General features: G+C 41.5%; 1 protein-coding gene across 1 annotated transcript in view; it reads right to left on the reverse strand.

Moving 5' to 3' along the window:
- The window catches only part of LOC308281719 (teneurin-3), a gene marked incomplete at its 3' end in the record, with an annotated part of 198,473 nt that overhangs the window by 61,095 nt on the left and 129,993 nt on the right, over positions 1-7,385 (reverse strand). The window lies entirely within an intron of this gene.

The raw sequence follows: 7,385 nt of genomic DNA on the forward strand, positions 1-7,385 counted from the left end.
ATTCACTTACTATACACTACTAAGGAAAAGAAGACTCCCAAAAAATCTGCTTTAAGTGGGATGTGAGGGGCCTAACTATGTGTTTTTAATTATTCTGAATCCATTGTAAGCATTTGTTTTCCACAAAAAACATTCCTTGGACTAAAAATGGACCCCACCAAACTGTGCAAAGTGATGACTCATCACTAAAACATTGTTTTTTTTTTAGGGCAGTTTTTTTCCCAATTAATGTTTTTACATCAACTTTTAAACAACACTTTGTTGTGTGGTAGCTTCCGTAGCTGCAGTTGAAGCCAGTAGACATTGTTGCAGCTACAAACGTCGGGCGTCAGTTAGTTTGTATCTTCATGTCGCTGCATGGCTTCCTTTGAAAAGGAACGGTATAGCCATTAGCTTTGTAGCTGCCAGTGATGTGAAACGCAGCATAACAAAATGTCCAGAATCCTTACAGCAATGTTGTTGTTCGGGCACGAAACAACACAAACACATTCAGACTCGCTGTCTGGCTGCCTCAAAGCCAGCTGTAAATTGGGAAGAGCTGAGCACTATATGGTTCACACCAGGAAACTTTGTTAGAGAAGGTTTCACATTTCTCAAAATGTCTAACCACCATAAAAAATTAAAAATATTATATATTGTCACTGTCGGGCAGAAACCTCGTATCTCCAAGTTTCAAATGTATAGGTTTTTTTGCAAAGTAAAGCCCCTTCTCCATCAGACAAGGCGGTCGCACAAAAGTAGTGAAAACAGCAGATCTACAAGCACACAACGCCTCGCGGTGCGAGGCGTTGTGTGCTTGTAGATTGGCTGTTTTCACTAGTTTAGTTCATTTTTTTAAATGATAAAAACGAATGCGTTTGGACATACAAGGTTTCCACCCGACAACGACGATATACTGTATATATGAATCCCATCTAGGGAGACGGAGAAAAGGTCATTAAAAACACATCCAGAATCTAAAGATTTGTTAGAATGAAAGACTGTAGATTTATGTACGTACTGTATGCTTGCCATTCCAGAACAGCTGTCTTTCTATTTGTGACCTATTGGGTTGCTAGTGAATATTTTAAATAGCCTGAGGAACCTTTGCAAAGGTTTAGAAAGTGTACAGCTACACAACATAGCTTGTACTGTAGCTATACAGTAAATACTGTGCAATGCATAAGCTACAATAGCTTGCATAATCCAAAGAATAGGCTCTACAAATGGGACCAAAACTCGTTGCCGTTAAATTGACCCTGGCACCAAACTTTAGCTGTATTTCACATTTCCATTCTGAGAAAGTGACGAGGTTCAACGCAGTCTGTGAACAGGAGCGTCCGCCGCTTTCGGATCCACAGAGTCCCGAGCCAAATTAGTCTAACCATTTTAACCAAATCCTCTACAAGGCCTGTATTTGAAAATAGCCTATCTAAAGTTCACAATATCTAAGTTCTATCAAAGCCTATCTAAGTTCACAATGTGCCACATTGTTATGCGTTGTGAGGTTGTAGATCAGCTACTTTATACTAAACTAAAATTTGGAGGAAAATTAAATCTGGTCTGGGGGTCCCTCGCACAACATCTTTTCAGATGGGGGTATATGCGTATAGTGTATAATTGACTTGTGGGTCCTTGACCTTGATGAAAAGCTTTGAGAATCGCTGGTCCACGTGTACACACAAACGTGATCTCACCCCTGCTCATGCTGTGAATTGGGTGTTTAAGGGTCCATTTGGTTCCATTTGTACTCTCGTCGCAGTTAAATGAACACTGAGAGTTTTACTGTGCAGAGAGGGGAAGTTGATGAGGTGAGCCACGAGAAACAGATCCGTCTTAATGCCTCTGTGTGCGTGTGTGTGTGTGTGTGTGTGTGTGTGTGTGTGTGTGTGTGTGTGTGTGTGTGTGTGTGTGTGTGTGTGTGAGATGGATGTTGCGTGACAGTGTGGCAGGCATCATTAAGAAGGTGTCACAGGCTACTGATGGGCCATCGTATCCACTCAGACTGATGCACGAACACACACACACACACACACACACACACACACACACACACACACACACACACACACACACACACACACACACACACACACACACACACACACACACACACACACACACACACACATACCCCGCCGGCCACAGGTCTCTGTGGTTGGTGCATGTCAACAGCTGATCACAGCCTGTTAATTAACTTGGCTAAAAATAAAACACACAAACACGCACACGCGCGCACAAACGCACACACGCACGCACAAACACACACACACACACACACACACACACACACACACACACACACACACACACACACACACACACACACACACTGATGTTTAAAGAGGGCAATGCCACATGCTGTAACTTAAGCCAGCATACTTCTTGTGCAAACAAAGTTCGGTGAAGTCGCAAGGACAAAACGACCACAATTGCGGAGAAAGTGGACGAACGCAATACCACGGCCAAAGTCCTTTTCGTCAATTCTTGCCCCACCAAGATGTTCTAAGTAGTCCAAACATTGCGGCAGAGACAGCAATGTGAACATTGTGAGTGATTAGTCAGACACTCAAGATTAATATTGTTATATTTCTGCAATGTGGGTCAGCTAAAAGGTCCATGGACCGGGTTGAAGAAAGCTTGACTGAGGAGATTAGGAGGTACAGATCTTTACAATCCCTCTCTGAGAGATTACACGACCCGGGAGCAAATTCATTCATGGAGAGACATGTCCAATGTGTCCACTTTGTCCATCAGAAATGACAAAATCTCTGAGACAAATTCTTTTGAGACACCTCAGAGTCGAGATCAGATTGATGTCAACAAACAGCAGAGATCGAGGTGTCAAAAATAACCGTTCCTGCGATGGGTACACAGTGGCCGTGGTCTAAAGGTTCAGAACTCCAAGCGGAGTCACAACATTGAATATAAAATATGTAGTCTGCAGAAGATGTTTTCAGTTTTACCAAGCAGGAAAAAAAACATGTCAAGGAAGTCCAGAAGGAAGGAAGGAAGGAAGGAAGGAAGGAAGGAAGGAAGGAAGGAAAGAAGGAAGGAAGGAAGGAAGTAAGGAAGGAAGGAAGGAACGGACGGACGAACAAAGGAACGAAGAAAGGAACAAAGGAACAAATTGGCGAAGGAACAAAGGAAAGGTCCAAGGCTTCTAGTTCTTCTAGTGCAAAGGTACATAAGAGTCATACTTATGTTGGTTCGGCTTCCTTCAGACAATGTAGCAAATATAGACAAGAAAAAAACAGAGAAAGACAGAAAAACAAGAGCAAACAAAAGAGTCAGTAGCTTTATACTAAGGAAAGGAAAGAATGAAACAAGGAAGCAAGAGTGGTACAAAGAATAGGGGATTCTTCAGGTCATAATATAACTGAGTGTACACAGTAAAATCCTGAGAGTTAATGTAACTCTGAGTGTACAAATGGAACCAAATGGACCAGTAAGTTCCATGTGTACCCTCTCAGAGATACAAATGCATGAATTAATGCAGATATTTGTAGTGTGTGAATAAAAATCTCCTTTAAAAAACGTCCTTAGCACGAGCGCTTGTCCCGAGAGGCGATCCGCTTTAATTAAAGGCTAAAAAAAGAGGGAATTTAATTAAAAGCCTGCGATCGACTCCAGTCAGAAATGAGATGCGTTGGTTCGCTTTCTGCCGGCGGCGGTGACACACACACACACGCACGCCCGCATACACATCACACACACACACGCACGCACGCACGCACGCACGCACGCACGCACGCACGCACGCACGCACGCACGCACGCGCGCATACACACACACACACACACACACACACACACACACACACTCACACACACACACACACACACACATGCCACGTGCGCGCGCACACACACACACACACACACACCCGTCAGGTGGTCACGCTTACTCGTTTAGAAAGAAAAGAGACAAGTTAAACAACCACAGATACCCTGGGACCTGAAAGACAGCAGTATTTAGTACTTTTATGGGGAGAGAGAGAGAGAGAGAGAGAGAGAGAGAGAGAGAGAGAGAGAGAGAGAGAGAGAGAGCTGTGATAAGGATATCAAATATATATCCCTGCTCTGCCTGCATGTAACGTTGATGCATGAAAACTGTTACACTCCTTTCACTTGTACATATTTTGTTCCAATTGTATTGTATTGTATCTGCTTTGGAAATGTGTTTCTCATGCCAATAAAGCCCTTTTGAATTGAATTGAATTGAATTGAATTGAATTGAATTGAATTGAATTGAGAGAGAGAGAGAGAGAGAGAGAGAGAGAGAGAGAGAGAGAGAGAGAGAGAGAGAGAGAGAGAGAGAGAGAAAACTCCTCTCCTCTCCTCCCATCCCATTCATCCCCTCCCTTCTGCTTTCCTCGCATCTCTTCTCCTCTCCTCTCCCCTATACCCCCCTCCTCCATCGGGTTATAAAAATGACGACTAGGTTGTTCATTGGAGCCGACACAGGGAGAATGGGCTCCATTTAGCAGGAGGAGTCTACAGCCCGGATCACAGAGCCAGAGAGGAGGAGAGGAGGCAGACAAGGGGGAGAAGATATAGCCTACTTAATCAGACGTACATCTCTGTCTCTCTCTCTCTCTAACATCCTCGCCCGTGTCCCCATGCCTCGGGTCAGGGGAGCAGTGGTGTAAAGTACATTTACTCAAGTACTGTACTTAAAGAGGTGGTGCCATAGTTTTGTACAGTTTGTGTCTATAGAGTTAACATTACTCTAATATACTGTTTCTCAAATGGGGGTACGCAGGGGTACTGCAGGGGGTACGTGAGGAAAACAAGAAAATGGGAATCTACTACTCATCTGCTCATCTGTACATTTCTAAACCAAATTATCAATAACTTGACTAGTAGTAACAGTTACTGAATAGAAAGCAATATTTATTTGCCATTATGCTGTTTTATTTTTGAACGTATTGGCATTGGAACTGGACTTTTGTTGTAAATTTTGCTGTAGTCAGGGGAAGGGGGTACTTGGCTTCGGAAATCATTAGGGGTACTCCAGCCAAAAAAGATTTCGAACCACTGCTCTAATAGACCCCCAAGTGTGGTTATAATATGCGAATATGTCTTCCCTGTGTAGTTTTGGTTACTTCCTGAAAACCTCTGAGTCAAAAAACCCAATTGAACTTCAGCTGGGTCACCACCCACCTGAAAACCAGGCCTACATAATGAACAGGTATGGGTGTGGCCACATAAAAACTGAATTTTTATCATTTTCTGTACACTTTTCTGAAAACAATCTTCCTCCAACTATAATCATAATACAATATGATCATATATTTGGGGGGATCACGGCACCCCATCTTTAAGTAAAATGTTGAGGTACTTTTGCTTTACAATTTGAGGCGAATATTGCACTTTTACTCCACTACAATTGTTTGAAAACATTGAATTACTATAGTTAGTTTGTAGATTTTGATTATTGGTATTGGTATACTTTAAGTACATTTTGATGCCAATACTTTTGTACTTTTACTCAAGTGATTGTTTTAATTTGGGACTTTTACTTGTACACAAGTATTTCTATATTACAGTATTGATACTTTTACTTAAGTAAGACATGTGAGTACTTTTTCCACCACTGCAGGGGAGATAAAGAGAGAGAGAGAGAGAGAGAGAGAGAGAGAGAGAGAGAGAGAGAGAGAGAGAGAGAGCATTCGTCAGGGTAGATAGTGTAGACTGGATTTGTCACCTGATAAAAGCATTGACAGCTCAATCCAGACCTTGCAGTATCCACTAGGTGACTGATGAGTCTGTATGGTGCACCAGGATAGTCCTATACTGTTGTATAGTGTTATCGATGGTGCTTCCCATTGTTATGTCTTATACCTTTGTATTGCTGTATCGAACAGTACTTTCCTTACTCTGTATCCGTGTAACTTTGGAACTCTTAACTGCTGTGCTGCCCGGGGCGATTGAAATCTGCTGTGCACAGGATCAATAGAGGGATCTATCTAGAAACAGAAATACGCTTCACAATCCCAGCCATCTGGCATGTAAGTTAATAATAAAACCTGCATAAAAAGGAACTTTACAGATGCTACTGTATATCTCAGTGCCAACATTGCTTTTTTATCCTGTGAAGAAGCATTGAGTTGTCCTGTGAATGCAACATGTTACAATTACGATAACGTTTCACTTTTCTGGACTTGACATTGACGTTTGATGCCAATAACATGCTAAGGTTAATGACAGGCAGGGAACACCGTTCAGAGAAGAAAACAGCAAAGGTTGAGACAACAGAAGAAGGAGCAAAGGGTTAATGTAAAGTGTTAGTCACTCTTACCTATGTCTGAAATCTTTGTTTCTTTAGTCCAGCACACACAGAGGAAACAAAAGAGTAGTAGAAGAAGAAGAGAAAGAAGAAGAAGAAGAAGAAGGAAAAGAAGAAGATTTTAGAGTTAGAATACTCTGCAAAAAAGGTCAAATAATGTAAGGGGATTTATCTTGGTTTGAGGTCTGTGTAATAGTATAATCCTTACTTGACTTAGTTTCAGACGTATTGGAAATGAGACACGGAGACAGGAATTTACTGGTGTAACCTCCTCAAAGGCAGACTATCTCCGGACCAAAATATCTGTTCCCCTTTATCCCTTACAGTGTGAGATAGTGCCCAAAACATTTCCATTATTACAAAGAGCTCAAACCAAGATAAATCCCCTTACAATAGTTATTAGACTATATTAGATCAAAGTTCAACATAGAGGCATTCTCCAGAAAGAAAATAAGTCTAAAGTCACGTGCATTCATTTTAGATGTTAAGAACTAGCAACCATCCATCTATCTATGCTTTGTGACTGGTCTTGCAATGTTACATTTTGTCAGAACCTGCTTCATTTGCTGTGTTTGCTTACCTGCTAAAAGTGAATTTGAGAGCATATCACTGTGTAATGTAAGCAGTCAATGGGGAGCATGTTTTTGAAGTATCAATCTCTAAACAACACAGGTCAAAAGACATCTCACAAATATTTGTAGTTGAATCACGTGACGGTAAACTGCACAACCCAAAACCTCGACCAAAGTTGTCATTGTTCTTTCATTCAGAGCAGCGATCATGCATACGGGCAGTGCTGTAAAGTAACAAAGTAGGCTACTGTACTTGTACCATATACGAAACGTTGTGAAATACGCCAAGTATGAGAAAAGTTGCAAAATATGCGGGTGGAAATATGCGATTACGCACCCTTTCAAAAAAAGGTATGCAATCCCACAATCTATTTTTTTCTGCAGTGTCTACCTATTGATATTTTTACTTAACATAAGTAAAATGTTTAAAGGGGCACTCCACCACTTTTCAACCTATGTTCATATAATTGGTCCTCACTCAAAAATAGCTTTTATTTTTTTTTATTTATTTTTTTTCCTCAGAGGAGGGCTGTGGGCTGGTCA

This window comes from Nannobrachium achirus (genome assembly GCF_963921795.1).
Source record: "Nannobrachium achirus genome assembly, chromosome: 3".
NCBI lineage: Eukaryota > Metazoa > Chordata > Actinopteri > Myctophiformes > Myctophidae > Nannobrachium > Nannobrachium achirus.